Raw genomic sequence first — 12490 nt, forward strand, 5'->3', positions numbered from 1 at the left:
TTCTTATGTGATTTTATTTCAGCAGTGTGGCCAGTGCAGTGTGATCTAACGGAGAACATTACAGCATTATGTGCGCTTTAACAGTGGCAAAGAAACATACTTTTCATTGACTGTAGGATTCACTGTATGTGATGCAACGCTTTTTACATTTTGTTGCGTTCCCACTTTTTTACAGGCAACACAACGCAAATGCCACTGTAAACATAGCCTTAAAGAGGAACTGTGACCTAGAATTGAACCTCATCTGGGGAAAAGAGGGAATCTGCTACTGATTGGGATGAACCATCCCAATCAGTAGCTGAGACCCTCTTTCCCTCAGGAAATCTTTACCTTTTCTCGATTACATTATCAGGGACGTCTGCATGGCTGATATTGTGGTGAATCCCTCCCACAGTGTTATGTTAGGACCATGGCCCTGACAGTTTTCCTGTCTGTGAAGCTCGTTGCATTGTGGGAAATAACAGCTTTTTCCAACTGCCAAGCAAGCAACATCTCCCTCTGTGCATAGAACGCTCAGTAACGAACATTCCGTAGATCATATGACAGAACTAAAGACGCTGCCGCCTGTGATAAATTTCAGAATGTAATTCAGGGACCGGAAACGTTTTACAATGGGCAAACACTGACTTGATATTTTATAAATAAATATTGTAAAAAACAAGTAATTTTATTCATTCCATTATTTTCACTACTGTTCCTTTTTAAAGTTAGTGCACATCTAAACAGTAAACATACACTATTATTTTTTCAGTAATACTGTATATAGCAGTGTTGTTAAATTTGTTGTTCAGCTCCGATATCCTTTATTTGGCAGAATGGTGACATTACTCTGAATTAAAATCAGTGACAAATGCAGGTCTTTGGCATTTTCCGTGCTTTATTTCTGCTCGGCTGTCTGGGTCCGCGGGCTCGGAGTCTTTCAGTCAAGCCTTGCATCAGCCCCTCTCAGAAATGTCATGTGCGGCTCTCGTCCATCCTGCAGGAAGACTTGACATATTGAGCATGCTGCCTTCCACTACATCTGTTTCAATCTTTTTTTAGACCCCTCTGGCTTCTCCCCCTTCTCCCTCTCTCTCTCTTTTCCCTTCACACACACCCTATTCTCCAACAGTCCAGCTAGCAACATATGTACTGAGCTGTGAGCCCTGAGCAGGCCCGGCACAGTTGTTCCAGCTCCAAGCAGGTGCCAGTGCCTATTGATTTATCTCCACGGTCCTATCTCCGGGGCCCTGCTGAGAAAAACGGCACCCACCCCTCTAAAAAAGGGAAAGCCGGTGTTTGCTGAGGGAGGAACACTAGAGTTCAGAGCAAGCAGTCATCCTCAAACTATATCACCTCACTGGAACTTACATGGTGGAGACTGAGAGGACCTTGTGACTGAGTGACATCGCCATGCCAGTTTTGGCTGTCCGGTCACTGCTATCCCTATAGACTGCCACAGCGGGAACATGGATGAGTGACAGCTGTACAACACTTTTAGTCAAGGTACGATTGATTTTATTTTACATTCTGATTTTGTGGAAGGCCTAATTTACTTTTTGGACAATGAGACTGGAGTTTCTGGGGAAAAAGCCTGCAAAATATTTATTCTGCTTTAATGGAAACCTAAAGCGAGAGGTATATGGAGGCTGCCATATTTATTTCCTTTTAAAGGACACCTGAAGTGAGAGGGATATGGATTTATTTCCTTTTAAACAACACCAGTTGCCTGGCAGTCCTGCTGATTATTCTGGCATCAGTAGTGTCTGAATCACACACCTGAAACAAGCCTGTGACTAATCTTGTCAGATTTTTTTTTCAGTAACACCTGATCTGCTGCATGCTTGTTCAGGGTCTCTGCCTAAAAGTAATAAAGACCGAGGATCAGCAGGACAGCCAGGCAACTGGTATTGCTTAAAGTGTACCAGAGATGATACTAAATAAAAGTTTTATACATACCTGGAGCTTCTTCCAGCCCCATGCAAACGGATCGCTTCCACGCTGCCATCCCCAGCCTTCTGTATCGCCGGTACCGGGTCCCGTAACTTCGGCCATTCGTGGCCAGTCTGCGCAAGAGAAGTGCGCCCTCTGCGTATCTCTCCGGCAACCGCCGGACAGCCTCAATATATCTCTCACTTTAGGTTCCCATTGAAGAACAACTGAAATGAGAAGTATATGGAGGTTGCCATATTTATTTCCTTATAAACAATACCAGTTGCCTGGCAGTCCTGCTAGTCTAATCTTCTCAGACCTGACAAGGACGACAGAAACACCTGATCTGCTGCATACTCGTTCAGGGCCTATGGCTAAAAGTATTAGAAGCAGAGGATCAGCAGGACTGCCGGGTAACCTGTATTGTTTAAAAGGTAATAAATATGGCAGCCTCCTTATCCCTTTCCCTTCAGTTGTCCTTTAAATCTTAATTTAGGACAAAAAGATGCACAATTTTGGTATAGTTTTTGTTTTATTTACATTTTACATAAATTAGGTAGTTATGCAAGTTAGGCTTTATTATTGTTAGGATTATTTTTTTCATTTCTTAGGGCTGCTTCTATATGTGTTTTGTGCTAATGTGTGCACTCAGTTCAGTGCATATGTGTGTTCGTTGTGGGGAGTGACAGTCATCCGAAGAATGGAAATGCAAACCGTTATCTGTACAAATGTGCGCTGCTTCGTAGTAATGCAGCGGACAGAAGGATGGAAGCACAGCGGATGTGTGTGAAAGGGCTCTTACGAATGCATCATACTTGCACATGTTCACAACCCAACAAACCAGACACGGTGTGAACCAGCCCAATTGATCATTTCACATTTTCATGCAAATAGTTCCGTTTGCTGTGGCGGCAGAGCAGGATCATCCACCAGGGGCAACCTAGGCAGGTGCCTCGGGCCTAGTGGGCGTCAGAGGGCCCAACTGCCACTTTCTCTGACCCCTCTCCTATCTTAGGTTACCAAAAAGGACCATACAGGGGAGCCAAAGTTACTACCTTGCCCAGGGCCCCATAACATCTTAATACATCTCTGTGTGGTGGAGAAACAAACATGTTAGCAGACCCGGTGTTAAGTATAGGATCCATTTATGCATGTCCATCGTCATCAGGTCCACTGTCTCCGCTGTGGTGAGCAGAACGCAGGGTTCTCCGGTACACAATAATTCTGGAACAAAGTCGGACATGAAAACCGTAGAAATGCTATATGTCTAATCAAAAGTAAAACTATAAATGAATACATAAATATTGCAATGTACCAGGGGTAGAAGCAGAAACTACAATTAGTAACTCCCCCAAGTAGGAACAGCAGAGCTACAAAAAGAGCATAGGACACCTGGATAAGCAAAAAGTACAATCCTTTGTTAGGCAATCATGGTATTAAAAGTTATTAAAGGACAACTGAAGTGAGAAGGATATGAGGCTTCCATATTTATTTCCTTTTAAGCAATGCCAGTTGCCTGGCTGTCCTGCTGAACCTCTGCCTCTAATACTTTTAACCACTTGAGGACCACAGTGGTAAAGCCCCCCTAAAGACCAGGCACATTTTTACTAAAATGGCCACTGCAGCTTTAAGGCCAAGCTGCAGGGCGGCACTACACAGCACACTAGTGAATTCCCCCTTCCTTTTCCCCCCACCAACAGACCTCTCTGTTGGTGGAGTCTGATCGCCCCCGAGTTGTTGGTTTTTTTTGTAAATATTTATTCTTTTTTATTTTTCTATTTTTTAATATTTTTTTTGTGCCACCCAAACCCCTCCCTCCCCCCAGCTGGCCAATCACGGCAATCGGCTGTCATGGGCTTCTGCCATGCTTCTCTTGTCCCCCAGGGGTACAGCCGTGTCACACGGCTGTCCCCAGTACAGCGCTGCTGCTAATCGCAGCGCTGTACATGTAAATAGACGGCGGTATCGCCATCTTTACACTCTCCCAAGCGGCAATCGCCCCTCGAGCAGGAGATGCGCTCGCACCCTACGCGCGATCTCCTGCAAAACAGAGCCTCAGGACTTGACGCCAATCGGCATTAGGCGGTCCTGGGGCTGCCGCCACGGCCACACCCATTGGCGTTAGGCAGTCGGCAAGAAGTTAACCATAGACCCTGAACAAGCATAGGAAGATCAGGTATATCTGACATTATTGTCAGATCTGACAAGATTAGCTACATGCTTGTTTTTGGTGCGACTCAGACACTACTGCAGCCAAACAGATCAGCAGGGCTGCCTGGCAACTGGTATTGTTTAAAAGGAAAGAAATATGGCAGCCTCCATATTCTTCTCACTTCAGTTGCCCTTTAAAAACAAAAGGGGTGGGGGCAAATTTACAATGACTTCATGAATATGCATGTTGCAAAATGTCAATTCAAAAGGGGAAATATTCAAGTATGGCAGGATAAATATTGTGCAAGTTGTCTGCCTCATGAAAATACCAAATATAGCAGCACTAAATGAGATTGATGTGCATGAGGTGTAGGATGCTGTGCCTGTCAGTTTTTTATTCAGCCAGATTTTCAAGGAAACTCATAGAGAGCAGGATATTGCAGGCTGACGTATCTTTTATTTATTTATTTTTTTTTTTTTTTTTAAGAAAACAAATACATGCCTAAATGTCATGGTCATCCTCTACCTTTAATGCTTATGGAGGAGAATTGGTTAAAATAAAAATGACAGTTCCTTCATTAAAAGAGGGACAGTTATGACGTAGGGTTACCCTTTGATCCTCTGAAGATGACAGAAGGCTGATGACAATGCTGAGAGTATTTTAGCGGCTTGCAGACGACAGGGATGTGACATACATAGAGCACCAAAACCAACTTGTATGCGGCAGCAAATGGAATCACCTGCTGAATGCTTCATTTCAGTTTCCACTGACTGAGTAGGATAAAACACACAGTTCATCTAGGATTAAACACAGCATAAAACGAAATGTGGGGGGGGGGGGGGTGGTGGTGTTAAGCTACTGAGAGGGTTAATACTCTACCCTCTATTTCATTTAGAAGCTACATAATAAGATAGTGGTTGCCATATCCAAATTATCAGATTGTGTTCAGCTATACTAAGCTGGGTAAACAATGCAGAAAAGAAGCAATGCAGAAGCAGACAATTTTTCTCTAATTTGTTTGCTCAGTAATTGCTTAATTACAAGACATTCTGATAATTTTTCCTGCAACCGGCAACACTATCAATTAGCTGCAGTGAAGAATAAACATGTCTGTGGCATTTTACATTAAACCAGTCATTTTATGTTTTGGAACCAAAATGTAAATTTCATACCACTTTTAATGCCTCTAGTATTCCCCGTCTGCCCAAATGATTAAGAAAGCACAATGTGATATTATAAAATTAAGAAATATTCAAAAGAAAACTACATGAAGTCTTTGAACTAGGCATAACACTTGTAATCTCTAACTTGGCTATGTAGCTTGCTCCATTTGGGGCGTTTCAGGGATAAGTAGAGAAACCGTTTACTAGAATGGCAGCTCCAGAGATAGTAGAGTTGCCTTAAAAGGCAATAGGATGTCTGGGTTCTGCATGGAAGAACTACTTCCAATTGCTAACACAGCAGGTGGGTAGTTACCACCTTCCAAAACTTAATTTAAATTTTAATAACACACAGGATCTTAAAGTGGACCTGAACTCTTGCACAGGACAGAAGGAAAACTTAGAAATGCACCCTGTATGCATTTAGAGAGTTTAGCCTAATTCCCCCTTATCTGTGAATAAGCACAAGTTGTACCTTGATCAGTCAGCTGACTGCCATGGCAGAGAGCTCATTTGTTAACACAATATGTCTACTTCCATGGAAACAGGAAGTAGATAAACTGCATATTCATTGCAGGATTTGTATCAGCTGTAGCAAAGAAATGTTTTTTCTTTAACCATTAGAGGACCACAGTGGTAAACCCCCCTAAACACTAGGATGTTTTTTTCATAATTGGCCACTGTAGCTTTAAGGCCAAGCTGCAGGGCCGCACAACACAGCACACGAGTGATTCCCCCCCTTTTCTCCCCACCAACAGAGCTCTCTGATGATGGGGTCTGATCCCCCCCCCCCCCTCCTTGTGTTTATTTTATTTTTTAATAAATATTTATGTTCTTATTTTTTGAATATTTTTTACTATTTCCTTTATTTTTTTTCCCAATCCCCTCCCTCCCCCCAGCTGGCCAATCAAGGCGATCGGCTGTCATAGGCTTCTGCCTATGAGAGCCGATCGCTCTCTTGTCCCCCAGGGGGACAGCTGTGTCACATGGCTGTCCCCCGTACAGCGCTGCAGCTGATTGCAGCACTGTACTACATGTAAAGACGGCGGTTTCGCCGTCTAATAGTCTCTCGAGTGGCAATCGCTGCTCGGAGACTGAAGGCGGGGCGGAGCTCCGCCCCCCTAGCAGGAGATCTCCTGCAAACTGCAGCCCCAGGACTTGATGCCAATTGGCGTCAGGCGGTCCTGGGGCTGCCGCCGTGGCCACGCCCATTGGCGTGTAGCGGTCTTAGAGTAGTTAAAGGTTATTATGCTATTGTTTATCTTTTATAGCATAGAGGAAGTTCTGAGTACAGATCTGCTTTATAAAAGAATTTCCCTAACTTCCAGCTCAAACAAAAAGTGGATAAAATTAGCCACAAGTGGCAGAGACCGTAACAAATAAAACATTGTTTTGTAGAATGCTTTTATTAAAACCCCTCCCAGTTCCTGATCCCAGAACTACCAGTTTACCTATGAAAGTTATTAAGTTCAACGCATGTTCAGCACATGTTCAAAGAACAGGAAAGACATTACTGTACATGCACAGGGGACACAGACAATAATGATAAAAAAAAAACAGAGGTTTGTATAACCCCTTCCCACACTATTGAAAAGTGCAATACAAATAAAAAAATCCTGAAATTGGACTTTAAGGAATGGCAGATAAAACTACCTTAAAAAATCTTGTTATTGTAGACTTGCAGAGTCCGGTATTAGAATTCTGTCTTCCAGCACAGAAGTGATTCTCACAAAAATAAGCCCAACTCTCACATTTTTGTAAATACTGTATTAAACTATATCATGGGAACACTGAAGATTTGGTATTTTGGTACAATGTAAAGTAGTCAGTTTACAGCTTATACATCAACAAAAAAACTCAACACTGCCATTAATGTCTGAACCACTGCCAACAAAAGTGAGTACACCCCTAAGTGAAAAACATCAAAATTATGCCCAATTAGACATTTTTCCCTCCAAGGAGTCATGTTACTCATTAGTGTTATGGCCCATACTCACGGGCTACACTTGTCGCCGCAACCACATGGCACGTGCGTGTTGCGGCGACAGGTCGCCCGTGAGTATGGCCCGCGCGCCCCGAACTGTCGCTCGTCGCTGCTGTCGCCAGGCGATTGGCACGGTCAATCGCCTAGCGACAGTTACCGCCACAACTTCACCGCAACTGTCGCTAGTCCGCATGTGTATGTGGACTAGCGACAGCAACCTAACAGCCAGAGAACTGAGTTTCCGGCAGGTGGGAGGAACGTCGGCGACAGCTTCCGTCGCATCACTGATCCCTCTTCCGCGGTGTGTATGCGGAGTGACCTGGCGACGAGCTGTCGCCGAACTGTCGCGCACACGCTCCCATGTGCTAGCGACAATCTACAAAAGTAGCCAGTGAGTATGGACCATTACAAGGTCTCAGGTGTGAATGGAGAGCAGGTGTGTTAAATTTGGTGTTATCACCCCCACAGACCCTCATGCTGGTCACTGGAAGTTCAACATGGAACCTCATTGCAGAGATCTTTCTGATAATCTTAAAAAAGAGTTGTAGCTCTATCTACATAAAGATGGTCTAGGTTATAGGATTACCAACACCCTGAAATTGCACTTCAGCATGGTTACCAAGTCCATACAGCAGTTTAACAGGCCTGCAAACAGTTTTCTGAAGACAAGCAGACTAATGGATTACTGTAAACCATGTCATGTGGTCTGATGAGACCAAGACCAAGATACCGTATATTCCGGCGTATAAGACGACTGGGCGTATAAGACGACCCCCCAACTTTTTCAGTTAAAATATAGTTTGTGATATACTCACCGTATAAGACTACCTACCCCTCTTCCAACGTACACCAAATTTAAAATAAATAATATACTGGTGCTTTACTGTATGCGGTACCCAGTATATAACAGTATATAGTCAATTGACTGGTTGGATTGGTGAACTCTCCCTAAGTGGATTGGTCAGCTCTCCCATACTGTTCTGATAAACAGGGAGACAGGAAGAATAGATTGTGCTGTGCACATAAAACACGCCTCTTTCACCCTTCTGGCCCACCCTTGTATCCTATTTACCTCCTTCTCTGCCTCTCAGATCTCACACATGTGCACCTGCACCCAGAGCCGGGACAAGGTCCTCCAGCACCCAAGGCTGAGACACCAAAGTGCCCCCCCCCCCATTCATCACACACTGATTACTATTAGAGTAAGAGGCGTCCCAGGACCCCCAACACCCTGATCTCTAGTTATCTGGCTTGCAGTCACTGCCATGTATACCCTTTTCTTATTTCTCTCTGCTACAAACACAATAGGGGAATGATACCTGAGTGAGTTGTGCGCCTCTCCTACACAGTGCCCTGAGGCTGGAGCCTCTCCTGCCTCTGCCTCGGCCCGGCCCTGCCTACACCACTTCACTACAGTCCTCAGCAGTGAGATCTGAGAGGCGATAACAGGATAAAGAGTATCATCCGGTGTCAATGATACCCGGCGTATAAGACGACCCCTGACTTTTCAGAAGATTTTCAAGGGTTAAAAAGTAGTCTTATACGCAGGAATATACAGTAATCTTATTTGGTTCAGATGGTGTCAATCATGTGTTGTGGCAACCAGGTGAGGAGCACAAAGACAAGTGTGTCTTGCCTAAAGTGTCATGGTTCAGGGCTGCACGAGTGCTTCCGGTACTTGCAAGCAAAAGTACATTGAGGGAATCATGAATGCCAACATGTACTGTGACATGCTGTAGCAGATCTCAATCCCTTTTGGAAACTGGGCCACAGGATAGTATCCCAACATAGCGACCTCAGCACATCTCCAAGACAACCACTGCCTTACTAACGGAACTGAGGGTAAAGGTGCTGTACAAAGAAACTTCCAGAACTAAAACAAATTACAAATATTTTTCCAACTGTTTAGACATGAATGGCTGTGTGTGGAGTTATTTTGATGGGGCTGCAAATGTACACTGTTATAGAAGCTGTACACTGACTACTTTACATTATGTCAAAGTGTTATATCTTCAGTGATGTTACATTAAAAGTTATAATAAAATATTTATAACAATGTGAGAGGTGTACTCCCTTTAGTAAGATACTGTATGAGGACACCAACATAAATGGCAATGAAAAATATGTCTATTCTACATGAAAAAGAGTGATCAAAACTACTGGATCTTTGCCATATGCAGTTTGTACAGGAGATATTTTCTAGTGAATTCTCTGAAAACTGAGGGTCCCAGCATGTCATGTTCACTAACAGGCCCATGGGGCAAATCTATCAAAATCAGTGCAATGAAAACTGGAGCAGATATGCTGATGAAGGATTCTGATTGGTTGTAGCAGATGTACTGTGATTCTACTTGCACTGGTTCTGATAAAGGTGTCCCTCTGTGTATTCCATACCAACCAATCAGCATGTTAGCATAGTGGTTAGCACTCTTGCCTTACAGTGCTGGGTTCCTGGTTTAAATCCTAGGCAGGGTACCATATGCATGGAGTTTATATGTTCTCCTTGTGACTACGTGGGTTTCCTCTGGGCACTCCAGTTTCCTCCCACATCCCAGAAACATACAAATAAGTTAATTGGCTTCCCCCTAAATTGTCCCTAGACTATGATACATACGCAACACAATGTATACTATGACATATGACTATGGTAGGGATTAGATTGTGAGCCCCTCTGCGGGACAGTTAAGTGACAAGATAATATATACTCTGTACAGAGCTGCAGAAGATGTTGGCGCTATATAAATACTAAATAATAATAATCAGCCACCAGCTGACATTATTATTATTAATTGCTGGATTGGAGGACAAAGACATGACTGTTGCTGCGAGTTTGTCCCATCAGATGCTTCATAGAACAGATGTTAGTTACAGCAGAGTGGTCTACTCAGGCTCAGAGACTGACAAAAGTGTCTGAGACAAAATTGTACCTACGCATCATTCATTTAATATGAGGTCAAATAAACACATCCTGTAGAGAAAATACTGTCACATAGGCCTGGTGCACACCAGAGAAGTTTTTCTGAGCGTTTTGAGTTTTTAAATCTGCTGCTAATGTTATCCTATGTGTCTGTGCACACTGGAGCAATGAGGTTTTGTAAAAAATAGCATATTGGGAAGAGCTTTTAGAGGTTTCAAAAGCTCTTCCCAATGTAATGCTATGGGTTTTTTTACAAAACCTCATTGCGCCAGTGTGCACAGACACATAGGATAACATCAGCAGCAGATTTAAAAACTCAAAACGCTCAGAAAAACTCCTCTGGTGTGCCCCAGGCCTAAAAGTCATTCCTACAGGTGTGTTTAACCGTTTCAGCTGTTTTCCGCTGTACATGATGTGCAGCGCAAGGACGGTGGACACAAACACTATAATGCAAGTCGTGGGTACACATTTACACTAGTGTGATCTTCATTTTGATCTTATTTGGCCTATGTGTTCTGTAAAGTATAAGAGTGCAGTGATTTCTTTGCGCTATACCCATAAAAACTCAAAGCAAGTAAAGGCAGCGGCAGAGATTACGGCCGTATTAGGAATTACAGCTAAAGTGGTGCTCAGACAGTAATTTGGGCGCCGTCTAAAGACAGCGCCCAAATTACTATAAAAACAGCATTATTCATCCGCCAGCCGTTTTTAGGTTTTATCCTGCACCCAAATTTCCCAGCGGGTAATTATAGGTATGCATAACAATTTGCTAAAATGTATTTTTTCCCCCTAGCCAATCCAGTGAAAATAGCAAAATGCCAAGAATTGCATGCTGCAAATTTGTAAAGATTGCAATGAAACCACACTAAATACGCAAGGGCGATTTACAATTTGCAGTGCAAAATAGTCCCAATTGCGTCAATCTGCAGTCTAGGGAGAGCATTCGCACGACTGAAAATCTCCAGTTTAGCCACTCTCAATTGAACCTATATTGTACAAGAACTGGGATCGATCCCAGTAGATTTAATTTGTGCAGTTGAGCAATTAAAAAATCCCTGGAATATATCAGCTGCTCCGTGAAGCTTCACAATGTCCAGGCTGAGTATTTTCTGCCCACACTAGTGTCCTCTTTCCCGAGCTGCTGCCCCTATTTGTACAAGAGATTAGGAGCCGGCGATGCTGCAAACAGCTGCACAGCTACACAGCCTGACACCATTAATGACAACCTCCAACTCCTGAGCACAGGCAAGCAAAACTAAAAACAGTCCAGCATATGTTTAAAGTCCTTTATTTTAGAGCGAGAGCATTTGTTTAGATATTGTCTAAGGGGCCGTTTCCACTTGTGCGGTGGGAATCGCCGCAGAAAAAATTTGCATGCGGATGCGAATTTCGCATGCGGTTTTGGTATGCGTATTTTCATGCGAATTCGCATATAATTTTGCATGGATGAAATTCGCATACCAAAACCGCATGTAAATTTCCTGTTAAATACATTGTATGCAAATCGCATAGCGGTATGCGGTATGCTAATTCTGAGGGCTCTGCCGTGCAGATTTTTTCTGCACAGGAAAACGCTCAGAAATCCTGACAAGTGGAAACAGTCCCATCCACTTGTATTGTCTATGCGAATCTGCATGCAGGAAACGCATGCAGATTCGCTCTAGTGGAAACGGGCCCTAAGGGTACGTTTCCATTTGTGCGTTGACGCGAAAATCGCATCAACGAATCCTCATGCGGGTGCGGATTAGTTCACGTTTCCATGCGGATTTTCACGCGGAATCGCTCGCGGTTTGCGCTATGCGATTTTAACCATGTCAATGCCGGTAAGCATTGTCATGGGTTTTTATGCGGCAACGCACGCGAAAACGGATGGAAAACCACAAGACAAAAACGCTTGCGGTTTTCCTATTCAATTACATTACCAGCGATTCGCATGCGGGTGTGTGGCATGCGAATTCTGACGGCTCTGCCGTGCAGATTTTTTCTGCACAGCAAACCGCACAGAATTCCTGACAAGTGGAGCCAGGCCCATCCACTTGTATTGGTTATGCGAATTTGCATGCGGACACCGCATGCAAATTCGCGTTAGTGGAAACCTACCCTAAGTGCCTAAGGTCATGGACAATATTTTTTAAAAAGTATCATTTAAAAAGTCGGAATGTTAAATATCGTAACTATAGTGACCAGGGATGGTCAAGGAGATGCAAATGATTCTGAGTTGATGCAGTGTTATGCAAATTTATACATGACCTTTTATGCAGCTTCAAAATGGACCAATTGAATCCTACCTTGGCTCTGTTTCACTAGTCAATTTTCTAGTTCAATTTCTCACCAATAATTTAAAGAAAAAAATTATTGAAAACTTT

At 43.4% G+C, this 12490-nt stretch overlaps 1 protein-coding gene and 1 long non-coding RNA gene across 3 annotated transcripts in view; one reads left to right on the forward strand and one right to left on the reverse strand.

Annotated features, from left to right (window-relative positions):
- Window positions 1–791: 791 nt before the first annotated feature.
- LOC137532569 (uncharacterized) lies at window positions 792–7848 on the reverse strand. Of its 2 annotated transcripts, none has more exons than XR_011023954.1 (4): window positions 7794–7848; window positions 4673–4860; window positions 3034–3135; window positions 792–976 (listed from the first exon to the last, which is right to left on the reverse strand). It is a non-coding gene; the product is annotated as an uncharacterized lncRNA (long non-coding RNA). The 2 variants fall into 2 exon arrangements; XR_011023955.1 differs by having other exon boundaries at window positions 4673–4833; window positions 7794–7835.
- HJV (hemojuvelin BMP co-receptor) overlaps window positions 1124–12490 on the forward strand; it is an 87228-nt gene continuing 75861 nt past the window's right edge. The window contains exon 1 of the mRNA XM_068253215.1: window positions 1124–1485. The gene's annotated coding sequence lies outside the window, so the exon portion shown is untranslated. The remainder of the gene's footprint in view (window positions 1486–12490) is intronic.

This window comes from Hyperolius riggenbachi, chromosome 9 (assembly GCF_040937935.1).
Source record: "Hyperolius riggenbachi isolate aHypRig1 chromosome 9, aHypRig1.pri, whole genome shotgun sequence".
Taxonomy (NCBI): Eukaryota; Metazoa; Chordata; class Amphibia; order Anura; family Hyperoliidae; genus Hyperolius; species Hyperolius riggenbachi.